General features: G+C 41.5%; 1 non-coding gene across 1 annotated transcript; it reads left to right on the top strand.

The window, feature by feature from the left end:
- Positions 1-6,121: 6,121 nt before the first annotated feature.
- Positions 6,122-6,193, top strand: Trnaq-cug. Its single transcript has one exon. It is a non-coding gene; the product is annotated as a tRNA-Gln (tRNA).
- Positions 6,194-15,507: the final 9,314 nt, after the last annotated feature.

The following is a 15,507-nucleotide window of genomic DNA, read 5'->3' as shown; positions in this document are numbered from 1 at the left end:
GCCTGCAGGGTTGGGTTGTAAGATCAGTATTTTTTGGAGAGGCCATATCCTTTGGGATTTGAACGTAATAAAGTCCCTTGAATATAATACTCATGCCGTAGCTCACGACAATGGCATACAGTAATGAAGATACTTTTTAGAATGCAACAGGTACCAGTCACGTGTTCCACGAAGAGGGGTTGAGAAATCAATGGGGTGTTACGATGACTTAATACTTTATATATTGATTTATTGATAAGAATGGAAATATAAGAATATAATTTTTGGAATTTTTCCAAACTATCAGTATTCACTACTCCTGTAATAGGCAATTTGATCAATGGAATTTATTAAACTCACATTGTCGAAAGTATCGAATTGCTCGTCATGCTGTCCCATGAATTATTGAAGAGTGCCTATCGAGTGGGTGTGCCAACCTGCTAGACACACTAGGACACCGTAATAAGAGAGATAAGCATGAAAAAGAGATGCATAAATTTCAATGAGAGGCATGGCAAACGTTGCGTAACCGATGCACTATCATTGTTATCCGAGGTTATCCTAGGAATGAGACCTCGCTGATATAAATCTCAATAATACTTCTCAATGGGCGTACTCCTTTTCTGTCTCCTGTTTTTTTCTCGACTCACGCAGCAATTGTCCGAGGATCCATGATTGACTTTTAGAGCCAACAAACGGAGACCATGCCAAACCTCTGCAAACTGACCGTCTCCCCCTATCCTACCCTGTCCCACGCTCCAACCACGGCGTAATACTCTTTTTACAGAGTCTTTGGACCGCAAATGAAACGGCCGTGTTATTAAAATCAGTTTCACTGCGCCACGAGCAGAGAGGCAATTATCGCGAGGCGGGAAGCCACTGTGTATTACATCCCCTGTGTATTTTTACAGCCGTCATCCAAATGAAAGGGTTATTTTTAACAGCAGGATTGCAGGTTAGCTTCAATACACAGCCATGCCTTTACCACTGTAAGCGTAGGATTCCGAGTAGCAACCGTTATTAAGTAGTATCCACATGTAAAGTTGGGACCCACCTATTATATAAATTCATATGATACTAATAAAAATTCTTGACTATACATATATGCATATACCTAAGACATGTTCCGTACAATTTATCATTGGCTGTTCGATACTGCTGTAATAAGACCGTATCTCCCATGCAGCAAAGGATTATTCCGTATCAAATTATACTTCCTTTATCGTTCGATTGCGTATTATTAATCCGACTTGAAGACACTCAACCTCTTGTTTAATATTATAGCAGATACTTTCGAAACACAATGAGCGAAATCGCAATTAGTTGTATGGACTGTACCTTTCCAGGTTTCTATAAGCAAGTAGGTGCACTTACAGCTACTATCTATGCTTGGAGCTCTCGATGACGTCCGATCAAAGTGTCCAAGTTGATCGTGCTATTTTCTATGATGAGCATCCCGGTAAGGTTTCCCAGCGAGCGTCACTATCGTAGCGACATGACCTCGGTCGAAAACACAGATTACTTCCGGCGTACGAGAAGCCTCGGATAAGCGTCAAGTCAATCGGAACGATACTTACGTATAAATCGTGGCAACACCCAGCGGGATATCCTTCTCGCAAACCAGGGAAGCTGTTCGGACCGACAGGACCTTTGTCCGAACGTCGATCCTTGATCGGTTTCATCTAGAAAGTCGACGGACTCTCTCGATTGTCGTTGTTCTTAGCTTGGCGAAATTTCGCAGAGTTTCGTAAGACTTCCCTCTGGATGTGGATTTCACTTATTTTCATTGAAGTCATTCGATTTCATTGTGAAAGACGTAAGAGGTTTATCATGCTATATATGTATATCAGATAATCGTTATATTTTATTTTTTACTATGTACATTACACTGTATCATTTAAACGTGTCGATAAGCTTTACAATACAGGATCATTGACTTTCCGTCTTTAAGGCTCACTCGTTATAATTTCTGCTTCATTCGCGAAATCCGTTTTCATCTCCGTTCAGTACGAATGGTTAATCGGAATAAAAATATCGGTAAGAATTTTCGGATAATTTTCGAAAAAATTTCTTTTCATTATACTCTTCTACTTATCTCGAGATCATGTATACATATATTGCTGATCAATTTTTACAAGACGGTTACTAAGGTGTTGATTTGACCCTCTACCGCAAATCTCATGCAAGGAAGGATGCGGTAAGAAGTCCAACGAAGATATCCATAAGTAAATAAGATAGAAAGAGAGAGATAAAAACAAATCTGCTCCACTTTGATAAATTAAAATGGTATCCACACCGGTTGAGTTGCATGGCGAGAAGTTGTTGGGTACATATCAATTTCATGCACTTAACGGGTATCGTACTGGGTAGTCCTAATGGCTACTTCGTTGTCGACACAAGGAGGATGCGACGACTGCAAGGAGTATCCTGGTGACCAGGTGCACTTTCATCTCGATCGCAAGACGGGACAGAACTTTCTGCAGGTGTCAGGACCGAGTCCGGCTCGAGCTAATCTTCGCGGGATCTTTGTAATTAATATTTTCATTTTCGTCTTTTGGCCCGAGGCGCAGACACCCGTGGTGTAAATATCGCTCGATCGTTGTCTCCATTAAAATTGATGGAAACCAGCCAACGGAGTAACGCGAACCGTGACAGGTGAAACACCCATTGGACACGTTCTGTAAGTCGGTTCGCTATTAACTGAGACATAGCTATATATAAAATTGTCAATGATCGAAAACAGTCGCTATTACCAATCTGTGATTCGACGGTTACCTTATTCTACGTGAAAGCTCGAAGATCTACATGGGATAAGAGTTTCCAGATCTGGGCAACACCTAAGCACAGTACATGCGACCTTGTCCTTAGCTACGATCTACTTTCTACCAAGACGCATATATGTATCCCACTGCGTATCACTTTTTTCCCTGATTTCTTACAGGAGATAACACCGGGCACGTTGGTACTTTCTTAGGGATTTAACCCGCTATGCTTGGTAGCGCCGGGCATTAACATTCCCGGCACTCTCATGGCACGGTCGAGCTATGCCGACTCTTGTATTGAATTTCAACTCTCGCTTTTACGTACGAAACATGTTTGCGATATTAACCGCGAAAGATGGGAAAGAGGTGCCAAGTTACAATGCGGATTCAAGAGTGGCCATATTGCTTTCGTGCGACCCGGTAGACAAATATAGGCTTACATTGTTGCACACGTAGCTCACAGCTCAGATAAATCGGATTTCCGCTAAGGTTTCGATTTACCTATCTACCTGTATCCTGGACACGCCTGTTGCCAATACGGCTGTGTATATTCAAATGATACGTAAGTGTTTATCCGAAGATCTCGTCAGTTCAATTATAATGAATATCGTATACGAACTCTGATCTAACCCATTCGACTGTGTATGCATTTCTCATGTGCGTATTATAGCTCGTGATAGAGTAGGTGCTTCCAGGCAGCCAGTTATAATTTCTTCGAAACCGTGTCACGGCTTGGTTTCTGTGACGAAGAAGTAATGACTGGTTTGTAAACGGTGACTTGAAATAAAGCAAATCCTATTGCCGTTGGAAAGACGGTCATCGAGTTCTGAACCTGGAGGCGGTTCATAAACACCATTCAGGAGTAGTTAAAGCGCTGTTGGCTGTAATAAAAGGGCGGTGGGATATTCATTTTTTTTTTTTTTTTTTTCGTCGTAGATACGAAATATATATATAGAACGACAAAAAAATGCTATTTTGGTAAACTTTCACTTTACATGTTTTTACTTCTTTTTTCTTTATCGTCGTTTAAAACAGTTGGAGATCCCAAGATCTTTCTTATGTCTTGAACGGCGTTGCTTGAAAATTTATAATTTTTCTCTACGATGTTCATGTGGGTAGACGACAACGTTTAGGTACGCTGGAGTAATGAAAATGGCTGAGTGTTCAGCTATACCACCTATGATCAGGCACTTTCCTTTTTCATTTTCACGCGTAGGAAATACATTTTATTCCACTTATGCAACCCGTCATTACCAACAGAGCCTCGGTTACACGTGGTTATCATCCCTCGGGCAAACCGTTTTGGACTTAAATGGAGAATAGTAGCTTGCCCTTCATCAATCACGTGTTGAACGTTTTGTAAAGACGGGTTTACTGAACTCTGTTGCCATGAGTTTATGGTTCCTGGCGTAAGTATTATATAATACTACCCACCACGCGAAACGGTGTTCGCGGCTTTTACTTATATTTTTTTTCGTTATTTTTTGTTAGGGTTCCCCCGGTAAATTTAGTCATTTTCGACTAATTTTGTTATTACGCTTACAACAAGTATCTGGTGAATTGTTGTTACCGTTAACAATAAATTACGTACAGTTATCGGCAGTACAGCAAATGCAACTACACGCTACGTTCAATAAGGAATATCCTAGTACAATAAGTTCCATAGAGAGCATGCTGGAATGACATGCCCTGAAATATTGATCTCGAGCAATTGAAAACAGGGAACGCTACCTGGTCCGAAACAAATACATAACTCAACCGGATACACGACATTAATTAAATAACAGCTAGACTGGATCCAATTAATTGTAGAATCCCGTAATGAAATATGACTAGAGTGGCGGAGAGGGGTAGGTGAAGCTGGAGTGAGAGGGGGGAGGAAGGGGACGTTTAATATTACACTGATATTTGTTCGTTGAATAATCAAGAAATAACGTGTGATTTTTAGATGAAAATTATTTCAATGGAATCAAGAATCGATCAGGCAGACATTTGTATGCATATTGAGCGCAATGTCAAGAATACCGGAAGTACATTGAGTTTCCGCACTTCTCTTGGTCTTTTCTCTATCCTGAGAAATCCTTGTAAATCCATAAATCTTTCGAACTCGTCTCCCCGAATCCCAGTTGGCCGCACGCTGGTCAACGTGCAAAATCAAGGAATCCCAAGAAAGAAAGGTACACACTACACCGCTCTCGGCTCCTGAGAAATATAAAAGCTATCGAGGGACGCTTGCTTTGTACTCGACTAACCGAGGCTCACGTACTTTCCGTCTGTCATTGGTATATGTATATCTATAACTTATTGTATTTTTAAGTACGAGCGAAAGTGGCCAAAGGCGGCCGCTGCTATACGGATAGCGCATAGACAACTTTCGGTAGTTTATTACTGTTTTAAACAATCGTACTGTTGGGCCAGATAGATACACATTACAAATTGCACGTCCTAATGGAACATTTTTTCTCACTTTGCAAACGTAGATCATGCGTCCTGGATACAACAGTGCAACTTAATAACTGCACAGGTTCTACGTATAAGGTTATTTACGATGAAAGTAGTCATAGATACCAAACGCGCAGCCCAACTTCAGACGATGAATTTGTCGTGAATAGTCTTATATGTATCTTTAAATTTGCTAAATAGCTTTTGACATTTTTTCTATGATTAAAATGATAGGCTTCGTGCATACTGTGCTTTTTTTCATGAGAATACTTTTTATTTTAAAAAATTGGATGCTTTCTTCGGATTAATTATTTAATCACTCCGCGCCGTTTACGCGGAAGAGTATTATGCACTTTATGGGTTTCGCTGGTCGACGCGGTACATCTCTTCATTTGCATACGTCATTCAAATAGAGGCTTGACGCAGGAGAGTCGACGTAGAAAATTCGTCATGGGGTGGTGCTCGCGGCTTCGTTCCCTCTATCCTTGGCTGCATCTCTCGGGTAATGTTTCTCGTGGCTGCCAGGGTGCCTATCGTTCCCTGTTATGACAAGTCGGCTATTAATTCCGCTCTTAGCTTGGCTTAGATGCATTACGCGACTTCGCCTCGACGAGGCTTTTCCTCGCCTCCTTGCTCCGCCGACCGACTTGGCCCGCGGTGTATTTATTAAGCGATATCAAGGAAAGAAGTTGCACGTTGGAATTTATTAGTGGCGTCGATTTGACAGACCATATATAGTTTAAGAAGGTTGACCCCAGTCGTTCCAGCTAAAGATATGCCAAATGGTGTTCAACGAAAATTCAATTATAATGAAATTGAAGAAAATGTGGGATGGTAAAAAAAACATTTTTTAAGGATTAAACTCGTAATACTTTTCACGTGTCACTAAATGTTCTTTAATCAATTTGAACTGTCTGATATCAAACAAAAAATACCAAGGTCCCATGGTGTAATGGTTAGCACTCTGGACTCTGAATCCAGCGATCTGAGTTCAAATCTCGGTGGGACCTGAGAATTTTTCCTTCACTATTTTTCTTCAAATTCATGATTCACTCATCCCATGTAAATCTCTGTATATTTATACCGTGCTACGCGAAAGTCTCTGCCAAGTTCTGAATTTCCGTCTTGCGCGACGCACCCACGATCGAGGCTTACGGGAACGAATGTCATTTATATAAAGAACATTGGAACCCGCAATTTAAAAAAAGATTCAACCAAAATAGAAGCGTCTTAGTCAGCGGCAAAGAACGGATAAACCATTCCATCACGTATCTGTATTGTATATGGTTTCGAGTCTAAACTTCATTCCATAGCTTTCATTCTTTGCGCATGATACCACTGGGTCAATTCTAGCTCCCGTTAACTGCTTCACGTTTCGTATACATATAGACATATTTCCTCATGCAGGTTTTAACGTCTCAATTTGTTAGAGTCGAAGAAAACCTTCACCAGCGACTTCCACGATATTTACTACGTGAACTAAATAATAACGGAAGCCAATTCGACATTTAAATTTCGACGGGTTTTCCTATACGGAATGACTCCAGTAGAAATATCTCGACCACCACTTATCCTACATTCTCGCTTTTTCCTCTCGCGCAATTTTCACCGGCAAGAACATTGCAAATGGCAACCGGGCAAATAATCGCCCATGCATCTACATGGTGGAAATTGTGGCGATAGGATTTGCGTTCGCAGGTACAGATATATGTACAGGGAGGAAGCGGAGCAGCAAAGTGATTTCCCTGATGGCGTATCCTGGCCATGGCCAGGCTCGGGTGCATCTGAGGATACGATGCAAAAGCGAACGAATAACGATTCTAGATCCCGTTGCAATGTGATTGCTTCGTGAGTGCAAACTGTCCGATAGTGCAATGCATGACGGTGGGTTAGGTAGAACGGATTGCACCTTAACAAGTAGGACATATCTTCTGGCCAATAACGTTTCCATTATCTGGCAATGAAAAATTTTACCAGTAGAGTCCGGTAGGTAGTCCAATCAGATACTGCACAGTCTTATATCTAACAACTAGATTGTTTTGCTCGATCGAGTATATTATATTCAACGTAAAATTTCAGTCTGTAGATTTAAAAAAAAATTATAGTCTCTCAATACTACTGCCTATCTGGAGCTACTATCTTATACGTATCGTCAGATTATACATAATGAGACTTTGATCAGGCAGCTTCCTCGCCATAAACTTTCGCGATACTGAAAACGCAGTTTAATTTACGTCCGGCAAATTGCTCAGGTGTCACCCGTCACGCTTTTGAACTTGGCACTGTGGCGACCGATCTGTGTGCCTGACGTATCAGGTACGCTATACCACAGGCACATAAAGGAAAATCGTCGATTAGCAAAGCCTCTCTCATGCGCCATCCTCTCTCGAATAGCAGGCTGTTAACCTTGTCACGCTCAAGCACCTTCAACCTCGACTTATTAGCTTCCAGTATAATATACGAGTATATATAACTATAGACAATCGCCTCGCGTAATGGCGAGTCTTTGCGATCGGTGGCGCCGTGCGATATCGTAATCGCTCTAGACTTCCTGGTAAGGCATGCTATGTACTCTCATAAGGATGAATCGTTGTTCCGCGAACGTACCGACTGCATTTTTACACAAGCATCGAGCCACGAATCCTTCATGAGAACAAAGAGCTCCTCGATAATGAATATACACGAGCGTATCGTCTCGCAATATTGCGCGCAGGAGAAAAAGCAAATTTCAGGTATATTTCGTTATAGATAAAATACGTTATAGATAAAATAATCGGCCATACTGGCTAACGTGGGTTAAATTTTAAAAGCCGATTCACCTCTCTTCTCGAAATTAATTCCTCCTGGCGATCTCGCCGAAAGGGCAAACGCTCTCTACGTACTCGACCTTATAATAAAATCACGTAGTCCCACCGCAAAAGCTACTCGTGCACCGAGGTCCAACAGTAGGATAATTACGAAGCGCGTGCGCATGCAGGAAGAACAAGCCGCAATCGCAATTAACCGTTGCACAATTCCCATCCGATAATTGAAAATTAAGTCGAGGAGTCGCTCGCGAACGTGTAGCGCGAAAGGTCGCGTCATCGCGAAAGGGTTCGCTTCTGCGGTTTTTCAGGTATAGTACGTGCCTTATACCTTAAGCCTATATCTGTATACATGACGAAATTGCAGATGCGCCTTTATCGCGCAACACCTTTAAAATTGCCGCACACCTCTGCAACGAGACTCGCGAATCTCACGGCTCGTATATTCAAGCCGCGCATCTCGCCCAGATATTATGGAAATTATCCTACGTGATCTATTACTGCGCAGTGCATTGCGTATTCGCTGTTATTTCATTTCACGTCTCCTTTTTATTTTCTCCTCTTAATTCGCCGACACGGACTCTTATCCTTCTGATCCTAAATGTTACGTACTGGACGTATACCTATAGTGTGTTCAAAATAAAGTCTCATAAAGTTCATTGTACTAGTACGCGACGACAAATATCTAATCCCATTCAATTACTGTTTTATTACTACTCGTTGCACCTATGCACTTGCCTTGCACTGGCATAGAGTCTAGATGCAGAAGCACTAAGGATTCAGAAGCGAGGCCAGGAGCAACCGGCGCCCCATAACTAATAAGAACACCGTCTGACCGCACCGCCATTGCCCAAGAGGAAAGTGTTACTTTATAATGAGAACGTGCACGGTGCTCCGACTAGACGCAGAAACGTCCAATGGAAATGTGAGACTGGCTGATTTTTCAAAATTCACCAGCTACACCCCACGCAATATGGGGACCTATGTAGACTTAGTATATCGAACGTTACTCGAAGCGTCACTCTTACTATGCCTACACAGTGATACCGTACATAAATTAATATGCAAAGATCTGAACTTCAGCAAAGGACAGACTAAAGTATCCCATATGCTTATATAGCATCACGACAAGTATTACGTCGACACGCTAGTCAATAGCGACATATAAAATCATATTGCTGCTATATCTATATCTATACGGTATAGACAGTAGCTAGCAGGTGAAAATTAATTAGAAGTTAACCCATAGAAACTTCCGATTCGATTGAGTCAATATTCTATCTATCTGCACCAACTCCTGCTTGTCATGCAAACCGGTGGCGGCTTCCGCTTTCGTGTCTCCGATTTCGTTGCTTTATTACGAGATACCGATGCACTTGCAATCCATTCGACAGGGCTGTCTCCGCCATAAACTTTTCCACTTTACAGGTATACTATATATATGATCTATATATTCTTCACGTATATATATATATATATATATGTGTATACACATAATATATACGTGATATTTACTTGAGCAAAATAAAATATGAAATTCATGCAATTGCATGTATTTTTGCAATTTTTTTTTAATTAGCTTACCGCCACGTTTCACGTGTATTATGACCCTCTGGTATCTGTCGTAAATGATAATTACATCGCACGCATCCTCTTTGTTTGAAAGTGTCATCGACGAGACTTCGCGACCCTGGGCGGTAGCTTTTAATTGTCACGAGTCTGGGACCCGTTTGTGTACCGAGCTGCGTGCACGTCGGTCGTCCGTTCTTCAAATAGTCCTTGAGGCACGAAGAAAGGATCCTCGAGCGAAGAACATTTCTGTCTTGATCCTTATGACTCTCCTGGACAACCTTGTTTGGCTACGGTACGTCACAGTCCTTCACTGGGAGGGTTCTTTATTGCAGAACTGTTAGACCTTTGATAAAGTCTATAAAAACTTTTTACGAGATGCCAATAGGGACGGCGTCCACGTTGCTGTTTTTATTGGAGCAATACAAATACGCTTATGACTTTCGGATTTATTTAGGTATTAATTAAAAAAGATAAAAAAGAATAATAAGCTTAGTACTTTTTTTATAAGTTATACCTTATTTCTGACTACCTATATCCGGTACTATGGACGCGAATAGTGATTTAAATAATGAGAAATTTATTTTTATCCAAATAGACAAGCTCGTGCCATCCATGGACATGGGTTATAATATCAGGTGCGAACGTTGATTTTATTCATCCCAGAATTACTTCCGTACTCTATATCTTCGAGATGTACGGTGATTAGCCAGCAATGTTGCGCTACCCGAGCCAGTCCGACGGCCGAGCTGAATGCCAAATGAGCAGGATTTATTTTCCCGGTGGCGAGATAGAGCAACGAGGGAGCAATTTATACGATCGGATGGCGCACATAAAGATGGCGATCATTCGACTTACTAAAAAGTCTGAGCAGTTTCCTGTTCCTCGGGATTCTTCGTTCGATATTTTTTTATTATTTTCTCCCGCTCTCTCTCTCTCTCTCTCTCTCTCTCTCTCTCTCACGCGCACTCTAGTCCTGCTTCTTTTTTTTCTCGCACTCAATCCTTATATCCTCTCGCCTTGCCGAATGTGAGTCACGAGTAATATTTTTGGTTGAGCTCGTAATGAGTATTCGGTAGCCTCTTGCTTTAAGCTGAGCAATGCCGATAATTCACTGGCGAAACTTTTGTGCGCAAAGTTGTCAAGATGCATTCGTGTCCATAGGCTTTTGTGCGCTGCGGCTTGCCAGTTGGATACTTCGCTCAATTGACCAGGGGCCATACGCACGAACTATAAGCCAAGGTAGGTAGCCGCGGGTTGGTTATAACTTGGAAACACGTACGTATGTCCATACGTACTCGTCGTTAATGGTATTTAGACGCAAGATATTTCACCGCTGACCGTTTATTAATCCTGTACTTGGAACCGCTTCGATATAAATATTACATGTACACTTATACGGAACGCGTGTAAGGATACCTCGTTAAGAGTCCAGTACCAAATGTGTATTACAACAGTGAACCTGGGAGATATCGCGCATGCGCGAAATAACGAATACTCTTTTTTCATCGTCTGTGGAATTTTTGACAAAATGTCCATAACTTTCAGGAAAAAGTTCGAATCGTTATGAAGAAGATCCGTAGTTCCTGTGCTGGCTACGTTTATTCTTCATAATGAAACAAAATCTTATCCATGGTCGTGCCTGGTGCATATGGTAACCATGGTAACGAGATCAAACGACAGAAAAGTGCATTAAAAATTTTTCAAAATCTTTTCAACCGTCAAGTATTTATTTGCACTGTAAGTATCTGTACGTCTTATTCATATGGGTACTGCGAAGAGATGAATCTGTAAAAAGTATTATGGGACTGTTAGGTGAAAATACATTTCTTTTTATAGGAATAAGAAAAATTCTTAACAGTGCTGATAATCATGGCGGATCAAAGCTCCGATACGTACCGTTTCGAAGATGAAATTATACCAGCACCTGGATGATAATGCATTCCTCGAGGGCATTTAATCGAGGACACTACCCGAGGGCTATAAAGGAACAGTAAATAAGCTCCTTGGCAATCACGAATGAAATCAAATCGTAAACGTAAACGTGGAATCGCATCTCGTAACACGCACTCGTCGTTAAGTATAACGAACGTTTCTGCAAAGAGTCTGCGGTTACGTGTACTCGTATAATAATTAATTATAACGATCGCACGGGTGCTTGATCCTCTAGGTGAAATTATAAATTGTATAGAATATGGTTGTCTATGAGATTTTTATTCTTTAGTCTGATAAAATTCAATTGGAGTCGTAAAACTTTAATCGTACCGTTATTATAAAAAAGTATAAAAACACTTTTAAGATGACCCATTGAGTCGATTGAGAAAATTATAAAATTTACAGTGTATATCCCTTGGGATGATTTTGAAAATTGAGCTTGGACTGTAAGAATCACATGAGCATTCAGGTAATCGTCTGATTTCCAATGGGATATCCCATATTCGAAGTCCGAAAAATGGTCTGGACGAAATTACATTGGTTGGTGGATATGGGTACCCTACCAGAACTGTAAGAGCCGTGGAAGGTTGGTCTTATCTCTGGACAGGATAGGTAGGCGGATAAGTTACAGTGGTTGAGAGAAGTTGGTCCGACGGCGGAAAGAGATAGAGGCAATGCGAGATAACATTAGGTTTGCTAAACCATCGTGAGCGAGACCGGAGCTCGCTCCTCTAACTGCGCCAGCAGCTGCTGGTAACCAATAAACTGGGAATCGAAAGGTGTCCCGATGTTGTAGTAACGAGTGGGGCCTTTGCATCCGGTATCACTGGCCTGACTACCGGTACGGGAAAATTCAAAGTGTTTTCTAACGATATCAAAGTATTTACTAATCTGCGTTTATACCTTACGTAGCTATAGGTATATACACGTTAAACGAAAAGTTCACGACAATATACATTTTTTCCCAACAATTCCATCAAGGATTATTTTTCCCGTCACGGGCGAGAAATACTTCAGAGAAATTTCTAGAATGAAGAAAAAAAAAATGTATGGATGAATGAAAGATCCTCTCGACACGCATTCGATAGCTTTCTTAGTCTGGATTTTATAGGTACGTACCTTCTATATCGCGCGTGCGCAACAGGGTCTTTCCTTTTCAATCACGCACTTGACAAGAGTAACTAATGGAATCCCTGTGTTAGCTCGACGCAGCAGCATTCTAATCTGCACAAAAAAAAAAAAGGTTCGCAGAGGAATTGCTCGAGCGTGAGGTAGTAGGTAGAGAAACACAACGGGTTATACGAAGCAGAGAGTTCACTTCGGGCGGCTCTTTTTCTTCTTCATCGTCCTCCGTCTCTTCCTCTAGGTCCCTCCGGTATACCTAAGCCCCGCTATGGTGGCGCAGTGACGCGCCACCATAAAGCAGTGCCCTCCGCCAAAAATTCCAGAAAATCGCATAAATTACATGGGACGCACCAAAGCGGCTGGTACCCATAGACAATATCGAGAAGAGCGGGAACTGTCCTGGCGTGAGTTCGCTCGCGCGTGAACGTAGAAAAGTTCCATCCTCCTTGGGTCTTCCTCTCGTTGCTTAGCTCGCGACTAAAGGGATACGTCTTTTTCTTGAGATCTCCCTTTCTCCGTGCTCCCTATGTAACCTATATATATGTATACTCACGTGTACGGGCCAGGGACTTTTTTTGCTTCCTGTCTCCCTTCGCCCGTAACAAATGCCGTGAACGCTCGACTAGTTCCTCGGGGACTCTGCTGCACGACTCTTCGAATAGCAATATACCTACAGTGCTTAATCGATCTTCAGGAAACACGTGTACGGTACACGAGGAACTTTTATAGATATTTTAGCCAGGTTGCTTTTCACGCTCGCCATTCTCCGGATGAGCTCACGGTTTGATCTCTAGGATTATTTTGAATTTTGACACCTCTCACTTTATTATTATTATTTTCGATACAACAGACTCTCCTGATGATGCTTTAACTTGGACTTGGGTACTATTGATCTATAAGCATTGTATTAAGTCTTGGTAATTGCACGACGATCGAAGCCTATACGAAGATAAGTTGTTCTTTTCTAATTTTCAATTCTCAAAGATACCGAGTCCATTTTTTCCTAGAAAGGTCAATGACCCCAAGTAGAAACGCTTCGGTAGCTTAATTCTTTATGGATTTCGCAGACCGGCTGATCCTGCCAGGATCTAGACGTCTGATACTTCTGTTCTTGGGATGCCTTGAGTAAACGCCTATGATCGTGAGAAAGGCAGATTTTTTTCTCTCTCCTCTCTTTCGTTTGCTTGCCAGTAATAGGACTGCGGCTTTCTAATACCGAAGGGGAAGCACTGACTAGCTACAGGATAGAAGGGACTACAGGTGGCTGTGGTTTGCGAACAATGCTCACGACGCAGTGGCTACAATGGAGATCATAATCAACATCTTGACGTGTAATGACTTATGGCCGTTCGTTGCCGTCCCCAGTGAACAATAGATCGCGACAGAGATGTTTATAGCTTAAAGTTACCCATTGCTATTTAAAGCCATCGAACGCGGCAGGTTTAATCAACCCTATAGAAACTGCCAATCGTTTCTCATGCACTCGTTCGCTTCATCCATCCATACGTTCATCCATCAATTTACAAATTCCTATCAAGATTCGAACCAGCGTCTCACCGATGATTTCAGTCGCCAATAATGATATCCCATTACACGTAAACAGGAAAACAACTGGACCATATTTTTTTATATCATGACTTCGTTCCATCTACATAATGTATCTACCGTTTCAATCGTTCGTGATTCCCGTATAACGGTGTCCTGGTGTGTCTTTCAGGACCAGAAAGAAGCAAAGGAAGAAAGATATGGATAACAGAAAAAAATTAAAATGCACAAAAAAAGGGCTGGGAATATTTGATTGGATCATTTCAACCGACACTCGTGGAGTTCGCGCAACGAAGTGACGTGAACCTGCAATTTAAACTGCATTTTCGCGTGAGCCGTTATAATTGAGGGCTTATGCCTCTGGTGGCCCTGGAGTTCCTGCGCTTGCGATGCCAGACACAGGAACGATCGGAGGTCCGATCTTACGTTTGAATAAGATTGCACGTCAACTGCAGTGTCTTATCAATTAGAGAATCAAAGCTATGACGTGGTTACATAACTCGATCGATCAGACTGCCAGTATTTATAATGTATACAGATGATATTTTCATTTTCATCATTGTCGTCGTACAGTCACTTTAAACGGGACCTTGACTGGCGCCATTGGTACAATACGTATATAGATATATTTCCAAAGGAATTCTTGAACGACGTCGAACAAACAACCGGAGGTTGAGATTCTCGTTTAATATTGTTGCACTAATTGTAAAAGGTACTGAGGAACGTTAATTTCTGCAGATCGTACAAGTCAGGAGCGGCATTCTTTGTACGAGTTGTTAACACCAGACGGGAGCCATTGAAAATGGCGTCATTGGAGTTGCCAGCCTGGAAATACATATTTGTCGGTAATTAACGTGACTTCTATGGAAATGAGTAGAGCGAATGGAATCTGCAGTCAAAGTATTCCTAAAGTATAGGGTTATGTTGTCAGTGAATTTTGTATCGTGAAAATTATCGATTATATCATTCGGATAACCTCGAGTACGAAGGTCGACTCGGAGAAAAAATATAGTCGAACAAGCAAATCTGTCGGTACTGCAGTTCCGAGAGTACAGGAGAGTATGAAAGCTTGAGAAAAATTTGTTTGTTTGTTATTTTATTAATTCACTTTGCACGGTACTGGGATAATAAAAAAAAAGAGTGATGCTCACTCGCGTCCATTACTCGGCACGTTAATTTAAGATGCGCATAAATCCCTACGTATATAGTATGGTAGGCTGGATCGGTATATCAATAACTTTTGGACAGGGGTGTATATATCATTTGGATTTAAAATCCTTTTTACATACTGTTATTAAAATGCCTATCGGATTATAGGTGATATGAAAACCAATGATCCCCCTCTC

The sequence above is a fragment of the Cephus cinctus genome, unplaced genomic scaffold, assembly GCF_000341935.2.
Source record: "Cephus cinctus unplaced genomic scaffold, Ccin1 Ccin1_scaffold0087, whole genome shotgun sequence".
In the NCBI taxonomy this organism is placed as follows: domain Eukaryota; kingdom Metazoa; phylum Arthropoda; class Insecta; order Hymenoptera; family Cephidae; genus Cephus; species Cephus cinctus.
Note: the sequence above shows the minus strand (reverse complement) of the source record. Positions and strands in the feature narration are given on the sequence as shown.